The sequence below is a fragment of the Pieris napi genome, chromosome Z, assembly GCF_905475465.1.
Source record: "Pieris napi chromosome Z, ilPieNapi1.2, whole genome shotgun sequence".
Lineage (NCBI taxonomy): Eukaryota > Metazoa > Arthropoda > Insecta > Lepidoptera > Pieridae > Pieris > Pieris napi.
In genome coordinates this window covers 4471623-4494027 of record NC_062259.1, presented here as the reverse complement: position 1 = coordinate 4494027, position 22405 = coordinate 4471623, and the positions used below count along the sequence as shown (strand labels likewise).

Sequence of the window (22405 nt, the reverse complement as noted above, 5' to 3'; positions counted from 1 at the left end):
CGACAATTACCTAAACTTATACGGTTGAACCTCAACTACGCCATCTAGCGGCAGAAAAAAATAGCTGCCAGTAATGCTTTCCTATTCGTTCCATATATATTAAAATCCAAATTTAGCCAAATATAGAATTTTAAATTATTATCCGACATCACTGCGTATTATTATTAGCGTTGTATAAATATATAGCATTGTCTTGCTTTTATTATACCGCCACCTAGTTGCTCTTAACTAAACTACTTAAATTATTTTATAAAATTAGCTGGATTATGAGACTTGACGAAGTTATAGTAAAATTCGTAAATCACTATTAAACACCACGATAACAATAATTTAAAGTAAGTTTTGTCTATTTATTCAAATCGCCAAGGCATGTGATTTAACACAGGTATTGCGTTTTGCTACTCAGTTTCCAACCTTACAATTTCAGAAATTCAAAACAGTACCGCGATTTCACGAAAGGTGGCGCTTTACACAAAATGTGAATTCAGGTCACCCCAAGCTTTGTAATAAAAAATAATCATCGCGCAGATAAAAAACACTGCAGACAGTTCCATAAGTAATAGAAATCGCTATAATAATTAATACGGGCTTTTTGATTGAGCTTGTTCCACACTTTCACATTGTATCAGCGTCTATAATTCAACACATATTATATACTGTATAAAATATGTTGATTTTTAAGTATCATTGTCAATTCCGGTATGTAAAAGTTTGTTAAACAGAATCAGTTGAATCTTTTAATAAAAAAATGTATGTATGATTTTGTAATTGTTGGTGCAATAACAACTGCAATGGATTTTAAGGGCTGGAACTAAGGGTTGAGGTCATTCAACGAATCATCAACAAATATAATGACCTTGTTTGACTCAAATATATAAATCCCTTATTATGAGATTGAATACCACCTTGACAAGTTTATACAAGGCTCTTAATTAAAACTGGCGGACAATACATTGAATGAATATGCAATGCGAAAGTCACCACTTAACGTCATTACATTTGTTATGCTCGACGTTCAAAACTTAATTAAAAATCATGTAAATTACTTCTTTTTTATTATTTTATTATACTGAATTATTGAATGAGTACTCTATTTAAATATAAAGTACAGATTCGTATCAGCATATTAAAAGGGATGAAATGCGTGGGGGGTTGCAATTTCTAATAATTCAGTTTCATTCAGTTAATTTTAAACCTTTTAAAGGACTAACCCCGACTTAGTGTCAGCAAATTTTCAGTCAACCCCACTGTTCAGGGTACTCTTTTCTTTATCTTTATCAAAGTAGTGGTAGTGTAGTGTGTAGTGTTAATGAATTTTGAAATTATTTACGATATGTAAGACCTTCTAAAAGCTAATTTATATTATAGCTCCAAAAGTTAATATAAATCCAAAAGCACTCACGCTTCTGTATTGTCATCTCGGGATTCTGATCGCTCGGCGTTGATTTGTCCCCGTCGATGCCTGCCCCTCTGTTCGTCGCCAAGGCCATAAAGCCCGGCTACCGCTGCCATTCTGCTTACACCATAGTCTTAGTCCATAACATCTTAAACTAAGCGTCCCGCATCCTAATCTACATTAATTTTTTATCTAATTCGAAAATCTTGGACGCCTGCATTTGTTCATCACAATTATATTATTGTATATTGTCATAAGTAACGTTGTATTCGTGATCACATTGTTCTGTGGAGAATGCCTTGAGTAATGTATAAAATAATTAATATAAAACAGAGTGCAGCTATAAATGTAGATCGTTTATAGATATTAAATCAAATGTATATATAATATATAATACTTGGATTTTTTTTAATAAAAATAATACGTAAATTACTCAATACATATTCAATACATTATCAAAGTATAGAAATATCGGCTATTGGTACAGAACTGGAGTTTCACAGACGAATTATGATTGTAATGACTAAATTTGCTTGGACCTAATTTAACAAACAAAAAACTGATGAGTTATATTAACAAGAACTATAAGAGCTATTCATGGCTCATGTTTTTATAAAAGATTTTGATTGATTGGTGCATCGTGTAAGATGTATTTCGTCGTAATAAAGTATCGCAAAAACCACAACAGAATGGACGAAGATGTAGTATGCTTGTAAATGATATGTCTTCGCCTGTCTAATCCTAATACTGTCTTGGAGTTCAATCTCCTCGAAGACTGTTTAACCGATGTATATTTAAGTATTATAAATTCAGAATGATAATATAAAAAAAACGTAAATTTAATAATCATGTTCGTTTAATAATTAACAAATGAGTGGACGGCTCATTAGTCTAGTGGTTAGTACCCCTGACCGCGAATCCATGGGTCCCGGGTTCGATCCCCGGCTGAGACAAACATCGATGTGATGAGCATTTGGTGTTGTGCTTAGGTCTTGGGTGTTTAAATATGTATTAATATGTCTATCTATCTATAATATGTATGTCCGTTGCCTAGTACCCATAACATAAGCTTCACCAGCTTAGCATGGGACTATGTCAATTGGTGTGAATTGTAAAAAAAAAAGAAACATGTTTCAAAGCCTAATTAACAGAATATAAATTTCTTTAGGTTCTAAAATAACTAATAAATAATCTGCAATGGTTTTCAAAATCTTGACAAATAGCCATAGTTAAATAATTGGATGAAAGTGCTCGATTATTGAATACTAGCTCACTAGACCAAAATGAGTTGAGTATTCACTAATTAGCGTAAATATTCGACCTCGTTTCCAACCTAAGAGGCAACCTCGGCTAAGTCCAAGTCTGATTAAAAATACTTAATGAATAATGAGCATCATAATGTTATGAATAGTGGTTTTAGCTGGTGATTATCAACATTTTCGAGCTTTTGAACCACGACCGCACAATGTAATTAACGCACGCTATACGCTTAAGGATCAAATAGAATGCATGCTTTCTACGGACATGGAAGGCTGATCTGAGTTTACGCCTGTTGGGGTATTCAGTACAGTTGCAGATTACGCGAAGAGAGCCGGAAAGACTTGGAGCGAAACACGAGGCTCAAGACCGCGGCGGAAACACACTGTGGACGCCCTCTACCCCATCTAGGGGTTATAGGACCCTATATAGGACATTTAGTCAAGTCAAGAGTTTTAAGTATTCGTATCTCGTTTGTAGTTGGCTTCACCAAAACATAGTTTTCTGTACATTATTTACACATAGCCTTACTACCGTTGTACTTTTTTTACTTGTGTAATACACAATTAATTTAATAAGATATGCATACAATGTATAATTGTATTAATATATTTTTTATGTAAGTGAATGTTGTAATGTTCTTAATGAAAAATAATTATCATAAACCGTAAACCATAGATTACTATTTTTTAATAGAAGTTCTTAAGAGAAGACGTATATTATAATATTTAATAAATATGTATTATTTTCGGTATGTTTATAAAACATACTATTTGGTTTAAGATTAAAGGTACATGTAGCGACTTAAAAACATAAATTGAATAAAAGTAACTTAAAATACCTCTTTCCTTTATTAATTTTAGATAATGTGGTATAAATTGGTGATGTTAGAATATTTTTGTAAGAACAACTTGTAAAAAGACTAACGCTGCTGTCGATCTTAGACGGTCGAATATCAACTGGTGTAAATCAACTCAGTTTTACCGTTTATATAAATTCGAACTACCTATCAAATTAAAATGAAGTATTTTATTCGATTTCATTGCTTACACAACAATATAGTTTTAAAATATCATGTCAGAAGGGCAATGCAAAGGCTTCGTTGGAGGTGATAATCCAATTCTGAAGATAAATTGCAATGGAGTACGCATGCACATATTCTATTACATTGTTTAATATTACCCACATTGGACATGAAAATGCACACTTTTGCTTTGAGGATATTTGAAATGATTCAACTTTGCAAAAATGACGTCACATTGATACTGCCTCTATGGCATCTCCATATACTAGCCTAGTTCTATATACAGAGGAAATTAGAATAATTTAAATTAAATCTCAAATCACGTATTTAGTATGGGCGAGGACTGGCCAGTCTCCAGTTTATTTAATTGTTAATATTTTCATTGTTTTATTTATTACAATTATTTATATTATATTAATTTTATTTATTATTCTCCTGGTTTAATTAAAAACATAGGTAGTAATTCTTAATAGCAAATTCTTTAACATTGTAATAGGGTCAGATGTGAAGAATATTAACCTAATTCTTTTGATACTTGTTGCTTGATGTGTTAAGTTGCTGTAAGTATCATCTTTGAGTTAATTAGCTTCCAATAAGCGATTTTCAACCTTCTTCTTATAAACGTTTCGTTCAATTTTGGTTTACTTAAAAGGTTTAGAAGTGGTAGAAGCGAATACACTAATGACACTTATATACCCGATTGAGTCAACCATTTTTTTTCTACAAAATCTACGTCTTGTAACACTAATATAGGACGGGTGAATAATTCTCATCCTATATATTCAAATCACTTTGCATCAAAATTACATAATTTAAAGAAATCTTTATATTATATAAGTTAATAAAGGTACTTGATATGTAATATACTTAAACATATGTATATAAAATAGCCTTCAACAAATGGGAATCAAAGTTAAAAATTAAAACTCAAAACAAGCACGTAGTGGCTATGGGCGTATTAATACTGCTCAAAGTTGTAGGAAACTAACAGTCTGATCAAAAATGAAATCGTTTGAACCTCGATATTTGCCAGAGCCAGGAAATGGGAGTGATAGGCAATTTCAAGCGATATACGTTTATCCACTTATTTTTTCGAATATTCATACGATGGAACGAATATTTTACATAATTTACAGTTCAATTTCAGTTTCTGGTTATAAGTGTATAAAGCGGATTATAGCTTTCTCAAGACATTTTTAACTTTTCATTTATATTATATAACACTTCAAGACGTAATTTTTTTAAACATATAATTTGTATGTGTGTTTATATTTATGCAAACCCCTGTAATAGAACAAATATGTGTAACATATGATCTACTATTTAGGAAAAATAATACATATATTTATGTGTTCTGTATAATTTATCGAATAGTGCATAAGTATTTTGTCTAAACATTATGAAATATTACGACTATGAAGCCATCAAATCACTTAAATAAATTTGTAGTTAAATTAAGTAAAATTATTACCAAATAAATAACTATGCAATAAAAAAATTTATTATACGAAGTATATTCATTTTCAATTGCATGCGTCATAGTTTAGAAATGTTAAAATATTTCTTTCGATACGTAGAACTTTTGAAGTGCTCCTGAGTTTTTAACGTAGTAACGAGGTCCTTAGAGAAAATTGCTTCGGGGTCGAGGGCGTACAGTGCATTAATAAATAATCAATATCAATCCATAGATACTTGCTAAATATAGAAACGTCATTAGGTTATCCTCACTATAATATTCGATTACGGCAATTTCAAGTCATGCTTCATAAATAGTAGAATAATTTCAATTTTTCGCCGATTTTTACGTTTATTCATATGGCTTGCTTTTTGGATAAATATATTATTCATTATTCATTAATGGCTTTTAACTCGAAATTTTTGTATCATCTCTTGAAAGTCTCGTATAAGCTTTTTGTGCGTTCACTACCTGGCGACCTATGGTAAGATTCAGAATCAAAACCGTAATGCGTTCTTACGTACATAATAGCATTCCTCACGTACGTGCAAGTATTCATGCGTCATAGAAAATCCGGGTTAAACTTATTCAGAGTCGCACGCTTATCCATTAACTAGAGAAGTTTATTATAAGGGACGCTAAACAAAAGAATCAAGTATTTATATTACAGTTAAATTTTTATATTAAATAACTATATGACATAATTAGGGTTTCACAATGTATGGATAAAGTACCAAATAGCTATGCAATACATAAATTATTTGGAAGATAAATTGTGCTATTTGACATTTCATCGGACTCATAACTTATGATGGACTTTATGTGACGAATAGCGCTATCTGACAGTCGTGAAACGCAACAATAGTGTTTATCCTACCAATAAGTAATAAATAGCTAATTTGGAACTTATGTAGAACTTATCCGTACATTATGAAACAGACCCTTAATCTGTTGGATGTCCTTGCCGCATATTCTGTTACAATACAATCAAGTCAAGTAACGACTATTCGTCACTTGACGTGAAATTGATGCTTGAAATTACTTTACTCGTAGTTGATAGTTGTTGAAACTCAGAGAAGACGTTAAACAGAGACACCAAAATTTTGTAAAACATGCATGTGTTATGTAAAACGTATAACATAATAGTTAGGTTTGAATCCTAGCTGGGCAGTTATTTATTTGTTCAGGAGAATAAGGCTTTCCTCTTTTGGGGTTTAGGGTCTTCATTAGACGGCGTTACAGAAAAGGCGTACGATGTATATTGTAAACGCATTGTTATGGATCAAGAAATACAATAGATTTTTTGAAGTAAAACTTCTTTAGGCGCGACTAGGGAGTAACTCAGATTTTTTTCTAACGGAAGTAACGCTTACTTGTGTAGTTAGTTAGTCTGTGTAGTTTCCGCTATTTAAAAATAATAATTCGGATTGGTCGTAAATATATGTCATATAACCTATAATTTCATACGTAAGAAATTATGATTACATCCTGTTTCGAATGAATAATATTAATATAACATTTGAAAAATCTTTGTAAAGCACATGAATAATAAATATAATTAAATTATACTATGAAATTTATTATTTTTTAGGTTAATATTTAATAATTTCAGTGATATATGCCGTCAACGCCAAAGAAGTTTTACTTCAATCGCGCGTGAATATTACACACACACACTTTTTTTATATTCATCTCCTTAAAACTGAATTATTAACTCTAATTTGATATTTTTTCATTTAGACCTGTCTTTCTCAGCAATTTTCAATATTAATCTTCTTCAATCCGATCATATTGTTCCAGCTTAAAAATATCCAATAGAATCCGTGCAGTAACATGTACGGATATTTTAGTTTCAAGCTAAAGTTTTGATTGCTAGTCCGATCCAGTGAAGTTCACGGAGATCTTAAACTTTTAAAGCTCCGAGGTAAAATAATTAGCCGATTTCATTAACAGTTTCTATGTGCTTCAATCTTATATTTGCTAAGGAATTTACTTTATATATTAATATTTGTATAGAATTTCTCGCCAACAGATGTGACTCTTCTGATTAAAGGATATGTTATAAGTTCGTGAGTTATCGTCCAGAAGAAGGGTTAAGTCTTAGCTGTAGCTAGTGGAAGTTGGACTCGAGTTACTAAAGACAGTCATCGTCAATAATAATTGAATCTTTCTTAATTTATTGTTATATATTTTTTTAATAAAAAATTTAGGTTCCATAAATTCGTATTTGAATTTTATAATAAACTAGCTGGCCTGGCGAACATCGTATCGCCTAACTTGTCGATTCTTTATTTTTTTTAAATACTTATTCTGCTATTCGGGACACCGGTCTAGCTAAGATAAATAACAAATACATTATGTCAAAAAATAAAAAATTACCTTCCCGGAACCCCTCCACTAACACTTGAACTTTACGAATATTATGTATGGGAATATAGAAAAGTGTTGTTTTTAGACTTTTTCACTAATTTTTTTTAATTTTTCTCTCCGTAAGAACCATCCTCGTACTTCAAAGAATATTATAAAAAAAGAATTGGCCAAATTGGTCAAGCCGTTTTCATGTTATGTCGTGACAACGGAAAACGGGTTTCATTTTTATATATATAGATTGAGTTAGTTCTATTGTATAATTCGGAACTCTTATAGCAGAGTGTCGTTTGTAATAATATTAGTAAATAAAAACATTATTGGAAGAAATAATGTAATCTCTCTCTACAGTTAAGCTCCAGATTCTAGTCCTAGCCTAGTAATAGTTCAATTCCGTACAGATTTTTCAGACAAAATAAGATCACGTCGAGTCCACAAAAATTGACCTGCTTGCCGGATCACCGGCACAGAACTACACGAAAAAGGAAGAAGAAATAAATGGACAAGAGCGCACATTACCAGAAATAATATAATTCATATATTAATATTGTAATGGTATGCGGCTCGTAATGGCGGTTTAATTTTGAAGTAAATTGCTCTTGATTTTCATGTATTTTGTGGTATAATTACCGAAACTCTATTAACAGATATTAGTACAACATATTTGCTACACAGCGATTTCCAACAAACTTTACAATAGCTCAGGTATCTTTTATGGATAGTAATAATTATGTTATTATTAATTTAATTATATAGTTAGTTTTAAACACATTTTCACACAAATGCAAGCTGTGTTTGCTTATCAAAGGAAGAGTTGTTAATTATGTTGAATTTGTTTGTATGTTTTTAAACACGTAAGCATTGCTGTAAAATAAAACGTTATACGTACTAGTATTTTAATTTACGCCTTTATTCATAAACACGCAATCAGTCTAATTGCACTCATTTAACTAATGTACGCTTTCGTCTCTTTCTGTCAAATCGTTTCGACTCTGTGATGAAAAGTAATACCTATAATAAGTACTGTAGTGTTTTAGATAGATAAAGGTATAAAATTTGTCAAGGTGTACGGATAACGCGTAGTACATTAAATTATGGATTATACGTATTTACATCCCTGAGGTCTTATTTTCGATCCCGGCTAAGCAATGGACTTTCCTGTATAAGTGTACATTTTACACACACGGTCCAAAGGTGAAAGAAAAATTCGTGAGGAAACCGACGTACCTTAGCCCCAAAAAGACGATGGCGTGTTTAGGCACAGAAGGTTAATCACATACTTAACCAAAATATCACGGCACAGATATAAAAATCTAAAGTCAAGAGAACTTCTGGCTTATTATAGGCAGCGGGATATATAATACATTCATTAATTGTACCCAGCTGTAACCTAAATACTAAGTTGCCGTGCAGTTAAAGTGAGTTACAAGTGCAGGTATCTTGTTAAATTCACGGCTTCACATGTTGCTAAATGAAATTAGCTAATTGTTTAGACTGCAACTTTTAATCGTACTACTAACAATGTACCGAGGTTACAATAGCTAACTTAAACGACCGTAGTTAAATTAAATAGCCAATTTAAAGGATTTGCTGATTCAAATAATGATATTAGCTCAATATTTATATTATACATATAATGAGTTGGTTGTATGCGCTAATCTCAGTAAGTATTGGGTTATATCTTTATTTTTGGTTTAAGGTTATAAAGGTTATTTAACATTACGTTTTGAACATCTTATGTGATACGGTGTGGACTCAGGTCCGTCCGTTTTACGTAGAAACATCTTATGTGATACAAAAGAGATTTTTTTCAATACCATATATATTCGAATCATCATATTCTAATAATAATTTTGTGGTAGTTGTAGTCAAGTTGAAGGCTGTTTTTATTTTGTTCGGTTTTTGTGTATTTGTTAGATTGACACATACTACAATCTAGTCTCCGACGTTTTTGTCTCGTTACCTTTTATTCTTTAGCTTCAAAGTATAAGACATACGCATAATTAGGACATAAATCTGCGTAAAAATATCATTCATAAAAAACCAGCAACTATCTACTTAAAAAGCTAAATTATTTCATTGTCGTAGGTACACACATAAATACCTCTTAGAAAAGATATGGTACAATTTCTATTAACCAAATAATAACCAATTTATTCACAACCAATCTATCATTACAATTATTTGAAAAAAATACACCTTTGATACAATCATTGGAAAATTTGGCTTGGAATATTTGATTAAAATATAGGATTACATAATTCAATTCTTTTTTTAAATATGCCTAAATTTACAGAATTAAATTCTTTATTTAAAATATGCCTAACTCTACAGAATTCAATCTAATAATGGAATATGCCTTAAAGTTTGACTTCAGAAGAATTTCAATTTATGTTGCTTTGTTAAAAGATATGAAACGGACACTTATTTCTTTCTTTACTTTCTAATAAGCTTCGATAATAAAAAAATATACGAATTTATCTTTATTTTTACATTGAACGTATGCATTAAAAATTCAATTAATACGTGCAAACTACAACCAAAAAAGTTCACATACATTTGTATGAATAGTTTAGTTAAACCAAAAACGAATGAAATATAAATCGTATTCATAAATTTTAAAAATATTTAAAATTTGCCGTTCAATACTGTAACGTTTTGACCGATTCAAAAAGATATTTTATCGAAATGCAATATTGGAAACGCTTTTTTCCTAGTTTGCAGTCACGATTTTTAAAACTGAAAATTCTAGTATTACACAAAGAGATTGAATTCTAACTAGGAGGAACTGAAGGTTTGAGGATTGTAATAAGATTAAAACATACACCAGGAAACCAAGGATTATAACATACTGGTTCTGGTTCACATTGATAGTCGTGAGTGGACCTTTTCCACCAAATAGGGCAGCGTGATGGAAGGCTTAAAGAAACGCAGATACTGAACGAGATGATGTGGATGGAACATACATTGGAGCCACATTTGGCCAGGGTCTCGTTACAGGTAGTATATGTTTTCGTGGCTGAGGTGTTTTTCGCCTGTTTAAAGCGGGAGGCCTGTGACTCAGGCACACAGTTAGGTCACGTCAAGTCGCCATGGATTAACTATAAATGGACTACGACCTCTTTAGTTAGTAAACTGTGGAATTAGTACGAAAATACGTGATACAAGAATTATTTAATTGTAAATGAAAATATACATTTCAATAAAACACGGTCCTGATTCCCATGATTCAAAAAAATACGTAGCAACTTTGTAGATAAACTGGGATGATAAAAATCCGTCTTATAAAGAGCGAAGACCAGGGTACAAGGGTTACCTGATGTTAAGTGCTACCGATTAATTTTGTTGGCTCAGTAATACCATATAACCCAACGTGACTTTGTTACTAACTATATATACGATCTATATACTATTCAAAATAATTAAGGCGAACCTTAGCCTGCGATGGTTTAATCTAATCGGATTCATATATAATCCACAGATAGTCTCAATTATATAAAGCAAACAAACATGCATAAGCGATCAGAATCCAGACTTAATTTTACGATTCGGTTACTTTTAACATATATCAAAATATAATAAGATTGGCAGGCTGTCCTTAACTAAAGCTGGCTGTATGCCAAGCTTTTCGAACACCACGTCGAGATATGTATCCATCGAAAAGAAAATGTACTGCTCTATACTTCCTTCGCGAAACAACTTTGTTCCAATTTAAAATTTAAATATATTGATTCTGAATTTGTAAGTCAAACTGTTTGTTTTCATTTATAGTAACACAATTCTATGGGCCCAAATATATTTTTAGTTTATAATGAACCTTCCTCTCTGTGATATAAAAATAAGCCTTTCTACTTCAGTTTCATTGACCATTCTTAGTTTCACTCAAAACCTCAGATAAGAAATTCTAAAATTATAATATTCTATCCAATCGGTCCGGAAATTGAACTCGATATACCGGGCGTAATAGACCCTATAGAAAACGTCGTAGCCACGAGGCTCTCAAACTAGAAGAGACATAATGAAAGAGAGGTAATTGCGCGTAGCTTCCGTCCTTAGTCTGTTTCATGATTTTCACGCCCTTAGTAGAATACCTAGGTCCTAAAGCAATCACTTAGGGCGATGAATCCCCTGTACACAGAGCCTTGAGCGGGCAAACATTTTTGTTAACGATTGTGCCTTAAGCGCTTTTAAATGGAATTGAAATTTGTCTGTCCTTGCTTTATTTGTGGGTAAAAGTTATCGATCCATATTTAATAGAAGTTTGAGTTAACATCACAAAATATGTTTCAATTCATGAAATTAAATGTTTACCAAGAGGCTTATGGAAACGACTCTATATAAAACGATACAGAAAAATCTGATAATCGATTATAAGATTTAATCGGATTTTGGGTACAAAGAGAGAGGACCTCGGAGTAATCGAATCCTTTGCAGCTTATATGAATTGAATAAAACGATTGTGAAGTCGGTTTAAAAGATCGAACCCAGCTTTTAGTAATAAATGAGCTTTAGGGGCTTAAATGGTATATACTAAAGTCTAAGCTTTACCCATAATACCTATACCAGGTATTACCAGGTATTAATTAGTACGTATCGTTGGTTATTTTATAGAAGCAATTTTACGGAAAAGCTTTCTGGGTTTTTTTTTATTTTAGAAAAAATGGGCTGAAGGCTCATTCAAGGCCTACGTACGAACTTTACGATAGTTGCGTAAAGTATTGGTTGGCGTTGATGCAGTTATTATTTTTGACCACTTGAAGGTTTTGACTTTCCATACGACTTTTTCCATGACCTTTTGTATTCAAACGATGGTTGTGCTTGCCGTATATAGCTCACTAGCAACGTTTTCTATTTTTTAAAAGTAGGACGCATTTTGATTGAAATATTCTTAGCATATAATTTAGTTAAATGAATCAAGGATAATTCGATTCTTGAGAAAAAATATATGTGTGGCATCTTAACCACGTACAGTTATAGTTATATAGGTATCAAGATAGCATTTCTATTAATTTATATTTGTCATAATGTATTTATAGTTTTAAATTGATGCAAAATTATTATTATAATGACTCCCGTATCTCAAAACTGGAAGGAAAGATGACTGGGGATGTCATAAGATTTTGGAAGGAGGCTTTAACCATATAAATATAGATACAACCTTTTATTTTATTAGTTACTGTTATTATATTGTGTCGTATATGTGTTTTTTATGGAATAAACGAAAGCTGTTATTATTTATTATTACAGATATCTCAAAACTATAACGAATTTGTATCCACTTATTTAAGAGAGATAGTTTAATTAAATATACGGATGCATTTATCACTGCCCAGAGATGCTCGCAAAATGCATTTTATAATTGTAGCCCGAATAAAATGACATTTTTGACAGCGGCATCGCTTCGGGGAGATGAATTCGGATGAGATGTCATCAATATTCGGTATCCAATCGCAATCAATCTTGATATTAATAAAACTGCATGCAAGATTTAATGGCACCAAAATAATATTGTAATTTTATTTAGACATATTTTATAACAACTAATATCAATATGTTTTGTGAAAACCAAGTAAGTTATTTCCTTTTTTAATTAAGTGTGCAATAGTGAAAAATACTTCTATATATCTATTTGAAATTTTATATTTCTGTATTTTTGAACTCAAATTTCTTAGAAATCTAATGGCAAACTAAGATGGTGTTTTGAAATATACCTGATATTTTCCGTCTCAAAAATACCCTAAAACAAAGGACCAGGAAAGGTATCATCAAAATTGGTTCAGTGGTTTTTGAGATAAATGAGGTTTACTTTTTTTAAACTACTTTTTCTTTATTGTCAGATTCATTGTATGCCAATTGGCAGACCTTTTTAAATATATTAATAACTTTTAATACGATGTTCTTTGACATCTGTTTAAATCTTATAAACAATCTCTTCAGTTACGATCTGAGGTGAAAAGTAATGTAGCTGGCGGTTCAAACTCTAGCCAAAACTTTATACATAATCGAATTCCGTTATTTTCCATTCATTTCCACCGCACTACAGTTTACCACTAGACGCCACGAGTACAGTTTTTAACACATCCATAAAGATTGTATTATTAACCATAGAAACAGGATCACACAACACGCCAAGTTAATAGTATTCTCTTTCGTTAATTAGCGATCTCTTTCAGGCTTCATTAATCTAAATCTAGTCGATAATAAGCAATGTTAGTGTCATTTTATTTCTGCGATGTATGTAACCGCAGGACTACTTGTATAACCTGTGTTTTTGTTCAAACTCTGACTTCTATACGTAATATTATTCAAAGTAATTTTGTGATTATACGGAAAAAATTTAGAGTAAGAATTTAGATGCATTTATTTGATTTTTTTAGAACCTATTACCAACTTTATATTGTACTTGTGGACCCGACAGACGTTGTCCTGTACACATCGTAAATACAAAAATCTGAACCGTTCTTGAACATACACAATTTTAACAAAATCGGTTCAGCGGAGTTTAATTTCAACTTTCAGAAAATATATTATATGATATTTATAGCAACCTCACAAATCACTGATTATAACTAAAATTAATTACAATAGCTTAAACTTGTGTGGTAAAAGGTTTTGTTACAAAAATTTGTGCATGAACTGTTTTAAACGTTCAAAATGTACAGTTAATTAACAAAGTTATCTTTGAACATTCAGAAAACTAGATAATTGAGCAAAAACTAATAAGCCAACAAAGTTAAAGTCAAACTAACTAGTACGCAAATTATTTATTAATACGTTTTCATCGCTAGCTTTCAAAGTTCTCAACAGTAAATTTTAACTAACTGAAAAACTAAAGTTTGCATATAAATATAACTGTCACAACTAGGCTGCGCAATGAAAGATACACATTAAAACACATTTTTGATGGAATTCCAAAGAAAGTTGTAATTTTCGTTAGTATTGTGACAAATTTTATTACATTTGTATAAGCATTCTTTTCTTTTACAAGTTTTTTATTGGTTACATTAAAACCATATAGTGAACACGGAAATGCAATGTGTACCTATATTTAAAAAACTTTGTCCAAGAGACCAAATTTCTAACCTGTTTTTGACACCGTTTTTAATTTTTATATCATTAATGTATAATACAAATACTACATAATAAAAAATAAAACTTCTCAAAACCTATCGGCAACGAAAGTGTGACCTACTTGCCTCGACATAACAAATTATTGTAAAATTTTGCACCTGTTCTAGACTACGATAAATCTCTTTTATCAAAAGAGAACATTTGGACAAACCTTCGTCTATAAATTAGAGATGAATTGCACTATTGCACATTTGTTTAATTAAACTGTTTTTAATTAAACAAATGTGAATGCGCTTTTGAAATAACAATAATTTTAATGTTGTCATGGTGTACGAATATTAAATTCTACATATACGGTAGTGTATATTTATTTATTGCATAACAACACATGTCCAAGAAATACCAACCTACAACTTAGCCACTAAAAAAAGATATTAGCTCCTAGAGGCACGCGTTGTCTACGTGATTTGTAGGCAAAGACAAAATTCAGAAAAGTAGAGTACTGAAAATTTTCGGTTAAAACATATTTTAAAAAGCATTTGATTATCACATGTATAACTTATACAATCCCACGTTGTGTGAATAAAGCACGATCACATTGTAGTTCGTTAAAGTGTATTTGCATTTATATTAGCTGAGTTTCATTTTCGGACGTCAAGGCAGAATACAAAATACCATCCGTATCAGCTCGACGTCCGTCGTTCCACAACTGAGCGTTTCTTAACGAAGTTTTTGCCACACATACCACTACGTGGAACCAGCTGCCCACTGAATTATTTCCGAACCAATTTGACTTAAGGTCCTTCAAGAAAAGAGCGTACCAGTTCTTATAAGGTCGGCAACGACAACTTGCGAGCCTTCTAAGAGGCATTGTGAGTGTCCATGTGTATCACTTACCGTCAGGTGAGATTTTATGTAGAGTTATTTGTTCTAAGATCTAAGAGTTAAATTTACTTACAAACTCGTGTATGTACAAAAAACTGACAAACCAATCGGAAAAAATAAATCAAATGCACACTCAAGCAAATGCTTAACGTCCGCCAGCCCGCAAAATCTATTAAGTCGTAAAAACAACATTTTTTCCGAAATCGCTTTTATTGCTGACGGCGTCACCTGGCTTATTTTTTTATTCATGTACATGAGACGAATGTGACGCTTAACACAACGAAATAAGAGCTAGATTTGACATCCAATGAAAGTAGAACACAAAATATTGATTAAATGGTACCACCGTAATCGCTAGTGTTTGTCAAATAACATATTAGCTTTACTATTGTAATTTCATTCACGAATGTGTGTGTATCTATATTAAACAACTTGATTTTTAATTAGCTTACTATTATATTTAGATTACTATTTATCAAAATAACTAGACACCTACTCATAGTACTATATATTATGCAAATAATTGGGCTATAAGTCAATATTCTACGAAATCTTAGTTCCCAAAAATTTCTATTATACAATAGATTTGAACTTACTCTTTAATATTGTGATAACCTACTCGTAAGATTTAATTTAATTTAATTACAAAAACTATTTTAAAAATACATATCTCTATTTTTGTAACTTAATTAAACTATTAAGTTTTGATTTTCAAAATAATTGGATTTGTACATGTACAACCTTTAGATTAAATGCTATTAAACTATAGAACTGAATTGTTGTTATAATTCCATTTCATTCGAAAATTTCATCCATTCATTTCAACTTCCAACTTTATAAATCATTTTGTACGAAACTAGCTTGTAAGTTTCTACTTTAAAATGTATGAACCCCATTCAAATAATTGTGGCGAACCGAACGTAATTTAGGTATCGATGATGGAATATCGTAATAAGTTTAATATTTTATAAATGGACTTGACCTTATATTACTCGCCAGATTCTTGTTGAATTATTTTGATTTGATTATCACATTTATGCAATTATTTCTATTACAATCCCACTTTTTATATTTTATAGTTAAATAAAGCATTGAAGTTCTTAATTATTTGATAATTTTTACTTTATAGACGAGCACCCTATGCCTGACACTTATCGTCATATTTTGTGTGTGCTCTGTGCCAATGTTTCAACATACAAAAGTCATAGTTTACGCAAACTCCAATTCTGAATTACAGTAACACAATAAATTACGTCCCTCCCATACCCTAAGACATGCTTATCGATATGTATCTTTACCATGGGAGCAAAATATGCGCATTGCATTAAAAATCCATTCCACGGCCAGGCCTTGAACGAAACGAAAGGCATATTGAGTAAATAAATTTACGCTTAAATGGTAATTGATATGTCGTCTTATCACAACAAGGAGATTCACTTAAGTAAATGACGCGCCAATCTTGTTTCAGAGGCTGCTAGTTAATATTCACATATGATTTAAGATTCACGTAGCGGTAAAAGTGAGTGAATTTGTTACCGTCCGCTACAAAAACGCATAATTTTATATATTTTAAGAGAATAACCAAATCTGACTCAAATTTTTATACAAAACTCAGTTGCAACTACGCCACAATTTACTAACTTTAATCATCAGATAAAAATAAAAATATCGTTTTACTACTTTCGTTTATAATAAAGACAAAATATACAAGCACAAAAATCACATTCCTTAAGAAAAAATACATTCTTTGATTTCGTTAAAACAATATCATATAGTCTCGCATGTAATATTTGCAATTCCATTCAACTGAAAACCACAAAGAATCCTTTATAAAACCCGTTCAGAACATTCTGTAGGCAACAGATTGGAATTCACACGTGAAGCTTTAAAGTTTCATTTAAATGTTTCTAGTTTTTATTCATTTTTCTTAAAGTATATGTAATCTATTCTAATACTGTTAAAAGAAGATATTTTGTAACGATTTATCTGAAACACTATTGGACCAAAAATGTCCGTAGCATGAACGCCACTGGTAATGAATAATTAATGAAAATGGAAATTAAATTATGTAGTTTATTTAAGGTAATCGCAATTAACGTATTTCTGCATCTGTTTTATTGATATTTTTTTAACAAAGTCAGACTCGTAAGCCAGCATAACAAATTTAAACTTTGTGTGTGTCTGTCATCAGGACCTCCAGGTTATAAGACATGTGGGTAAACCACTAAGCTACTTCTTTTGATAGATATTTTTTTTTATTAGATCTCATATAAAACACGTAACGCATTTCTTAGCCACAGTGAATACAACAATATTTATCTTTATGATTATTTGATCACTTTATTAAAAGGCACTAAGAAAACCTATACGTACATTTCAGATATGGAAAAGAAAGGTTAATAGTAAAAATGTATGATAAATTATGTTAATCTTCAGACTTCTTGTATTTGAAAATATACTTGGTAATGAATTCATCAAAGGGCCTAAAACATAAAAGGTACGCCCTTGATTTGAGAACTGGCACTAAATGTAAAATTAGGAGCATTTAATGTATATTTCTTTTTTTGACGTTCATAACTGTACATTGTGTTACCTACACGAATAAATTATTTTTGACTTTTGACCACGTGTCTAATTTAAATCACTGACTTTCAAATTGAGTAGACGACAAAGACTTATAAGTTTCTTTAAAAAATAAATAAGAATCTCTTGCTTTGTGTTGGATTGTCGTCAACACAGCTAAAGTTACATAAACAACAATGGCTTCTTTGAAAAGAAAATATTTAAAAAATGTTTCGCATATCTATTGTACAAATATATACTGCTAAAGCAAAATATGAAAGGTTCACAGAGGACAGAGCAAAATTCACGTATTTCATTAAGACGATAAAAAATATGTTCGTGATTATTACACCATTATAAACAAGAGACATTCTATATTCTGATTTAGAATTATTAGTTATTACTATGGAAATATTGCCTATCTTAAAAAACTGTCAAATAATCTGTTTTATTGACATACGAGTGGACATCATTAATATAGATAATCGGACAAACAAAAAATAAATGGAGTTTATTTTATTTTCTATAATATCGCGGTCTCTATTCGCAATAATACCGGGATTGTTAATAATAAATACAGGTTTATAATACAACATCTAAATGATACCGTATATGTTACATTATTCATATTCCGCTCTCTAATACTAGTTTTGTGTTAAAGTAAATCCACAATTGAGTTGCCTACAAATATATATGAAATGTAAAAAGAATTGTGTTAATGTGTGCCCTCACTTGATTCTGTTTACTAACCAATACGAATATACTTAAAAAAATATTTAACAACGTATGTCTTCGCTCTCAAATATAGCGTAGGTATGTTACGTTCAAAAATTTTCCTTCGTTGCCTTCTGACATATGTAATAAATTTTAAAGTCTAGAAATGCCAGTTTTAGTCAGTGTCATCTAAATAATGTTTTGGTCCACCTTCGGGTTGAGTTTAACCATTTAGCCGGCACTATGTAATAATAATATTTTATTAACAATATAAAACTCATATCAAATCAATATTCTCTTTAATAAAATGGTAATGATGTTTGAATAATAGACCAGGCTAGAAGAAGCCTTTAAAAATAATAAAAAGTGAAAACAAATAATAGTAGGAAATCCATTGGAAAAGGAGGATTATATTGAAGAATATTAAAAAAATGAAAGGAAAAATAATTTACGGGCGATCTGAGGTCGGGAATGGGGTGAGTTTTTAAGGGTGTAAAACGGCTTATCTCGATTTCCGGCAAAACTAAAAGTCCTATGGAAAAAAGTCAAATGGTAAAGCTGTATTTACACTTTTAAGATAATCTCGAATTTAAAGATAATCCCGATCTTCTTACTTTGGTATCGAACAGAATACGGTTGAAAAATAAAGGCCGTAGTTCACGATATGTAAATAAATCAATTAGGATTTCGAGTACGTCACTTAAGACATACTTAGGTTAGACGCTTTGCGGTTATATAATAGAAAACCTTGGTACAGTGACCTTATAAGAGAAAGATTATGCTAAACATGTTACTATGAAGTTGACAAATAGCGGTGGCCCTAATAGCACAATATTATTATAATCCTGTTAGTCACTTAATACTGCTCTCTTGCGGTCATCTAAGGTAAGCTAAAGACAAATATACACAACAATATAGATCGCTAATATTTTAAACATTCGAGCTTATATAATTCTTATTTATGTTTTCATAATATTCGATTACGTAAGACTAGGCTTACTTAAACAAAATAGTCGTCGATTAAAAATAGAACTGGAAAGTTTGAATTGGCAGTAAATGTAAATTAAGAATTTTTTCATAGATTTTGTAACCCGTGTATATCAAAAGTTAATCAAAAGTTATATCTGTATATAACACATTGTTTTTATATAGGTACCATCTGTTAAATAATCACCAGAGACAACAAATTTTATTCTACAGATACATTCATTTGAAATTAAAAACATTCATCCAATGTTCTTACTAAAGCTCTGCATCTTAAGGCTTAGCCACTAAACTATCACTTAATAAACCAATTATTCACGAAAAACAAGTGAAATATACTAACGAACTTCGCTCGAAGTATATTTGAAATCCAAGCCAATCTATACTTGTGCTAGAAGCGAGTTATTCAAGCGGATTGACTATTCCCGAGCGATATCGTTTGCAATTAATTTTAAAAGTAATATTTTTCATCCAACATATATTTAAGAGTATATATGTCGTGAAGGAATCGTATAATGATCAACCCAGATAAATTAATAAGAAATATGAACGCGTGGCATCTTTATGATATAATAATAATATAGCCTTTTATTCAGATTGACTTAGGTACACACATAAACATAGTTCATTATATTAAACTAGGTATTAGAAGGTTGAAATACTATTCTGATATTTGGATCTTGCTTGATTTCTGCAGATCTGTTTGCCAGCCGGCAAAGGCCTCCTCCAACCTTTTCCATTCATGTCTTTCTTGGGCCACTCTATTCCACATCACTCCTGCCACTTGTCTGATGTTGTGTTCCCATCTTTTTGTGGTCTTCCTCTACTTCTTTGATATGCTCAATCATTAATTATACAATCGTAAAACAGTAATGTATGGATCGTCCGAGGCGCGTATAGCTTCGTTTTGGTGACGCGTATTGCGGCACATATTAATAGGTGCTAACCAGGAATTGATGACGTCAATTTCTGAATTAAGGAGGCTAAGATGAGGTCATGAAATTGAACCATTTCATATAATTATTGATTTTACAATAGAGCCCCGATATATTTATTAGTATTAACATGGAGGTAGTGTAAGTCCTCAATTCTAACCCTGACAGTCTGTAATACACGTCTATGTACTAAAGAGAGAAACGGTATGATGTAGACGCAAAAAACTGCGATGCTAAAATTGCATGCCCTAGGTTCCATTGTGGGGATTTGGGATTTCAAACATCGAACATCACATGATACCGTAGCATTTTTTACGAAATTTAAAATTATATTATTATTATTTTAGTGGTTATCGGCAATTCTGCCGACACATGTGTAACAGATATTAAATAAATAAAAATCAATATCTATAAAAAGTAATACTTTTATCAAAATAACTAGACTTAGATAGTTACAAAAAAGTTTTTCAATTATAGAGACAACTTTTACAATTTAACTATTATAATAAAGAAAACTACACGAGAAGTGTAAAGGTCACACATGTCGTCAATGGCCCTAAATTTTTAACAGACTTGTTATGTAGGTTTATTTGGCTACTTAAGCGTTGCATTACGCTGCTTTTCATTAGTTATATTAGGTACAAAAACAAGTAAACATATCAAAATAAAACTATAGATAATTAGGGCCTATCAATTAAATGTAAATAGCAATCTGTACCTATCTACCCGAAAATGGTTTTTAAGGGAAGAATCGAACCTGTAGCTGTACCATATACGTTAAGCGCTAAGCGGAGGCAAAGGAGCTAAGTGAAAAACGTATACATAACATTATTCATTCATAACGTATCACAACACGTTTAATCAACTTTCCAATTTTAATTGGATTTAAAAAATAAAACTGCCCGATGTTTTCCGATTTACAACTTCATACCTATAAATTCTTTTAGATATAGTTGAACGGCGATTGAAATTTAATGATCGCTGTAACATCGACAATTTTATAATAAAATTGGAGATTTGCACAATTCACACTCGTAGACGGCTACGCCGTAGCACGAGCTACGTTTTTTTATAAGTAGTTAAAGCCGTGTATTTAATGACTACTTCCGCCTTAGTTATACTTATTGCTGTACAATTTTAACGATTTTACTCTTACATACGTAATTGACTGTTTATTTAAGCTATTTGTATACTATTGATTTGAACTTTAATGTTACGTTAAAAATTACTCAAAAGTATCAAAATAATACTCAACAATATCTATAGCAAGACTTAAATCCGAATAACTCACAATACAAAGTCAGATGTTATGGGCTCTTGCAAAATTTACAGGATACTAGAGTCTTCTATTAAATGATATCTATTAGCTACAAATCCCTTATGAGTAAACGATTTATTTTAGGAAGTATAGGCCAGTAAAAATTAATTATATATATTGAGATTTTGAGAAATTATTTATTTACTAAACGTTTGTTACAAGTACGGTAAATGAGCAATAGTAACAAAACATAGTAGTTTAAGTCATGAGGAAGTTGAATTTAAATAGTTGCAATTGGATGAATATTTACAAATCTAACCATAAAGTACCATGTTACCTGATTGATTGTAAATTTATAGACAATTTATACAATTTAAAATGTCAACAATAGTTTTAGTACAATGCCAATTTAATGGTAATATAATTATGTCATACATTATTCCCCAATTTTCTTTAATGTCCATTGCGCAATATTTATGTAATATGTCCGTGTAAT

General features: G+C 31.0%; 1 protein-coding gene across 11 annotated transcripts in view; it reads right to left on the bottom strand.

The window, feature by feature from the left end:
- The window catches only part of LOC125062290 (potassium voltage-gated channel protein Shaker), a 197330-nt gene that overhangs the window by 60804 nt on the left and 114121 nt on the right, over positions 1-22405 (bottom strand). For 2 of the 11 annotated variants that reach the window (XR_007119233.1, XR_007119231.1), the window contains exon 2: positions 1403-1681. The exons of 8 other annotated variants lie outside the window; for them this stretch is intronic. The gene's annotated coding sequence lies outside the window, so the exon portion shown is untranslated. Of the gene's footprint in view, positions 1-1402; positions 1695-22405 lie in introns of all 11 variants that reach the window. One more of the 11 variants, XR_007119232.1, reaches the window with a different exon arrangement.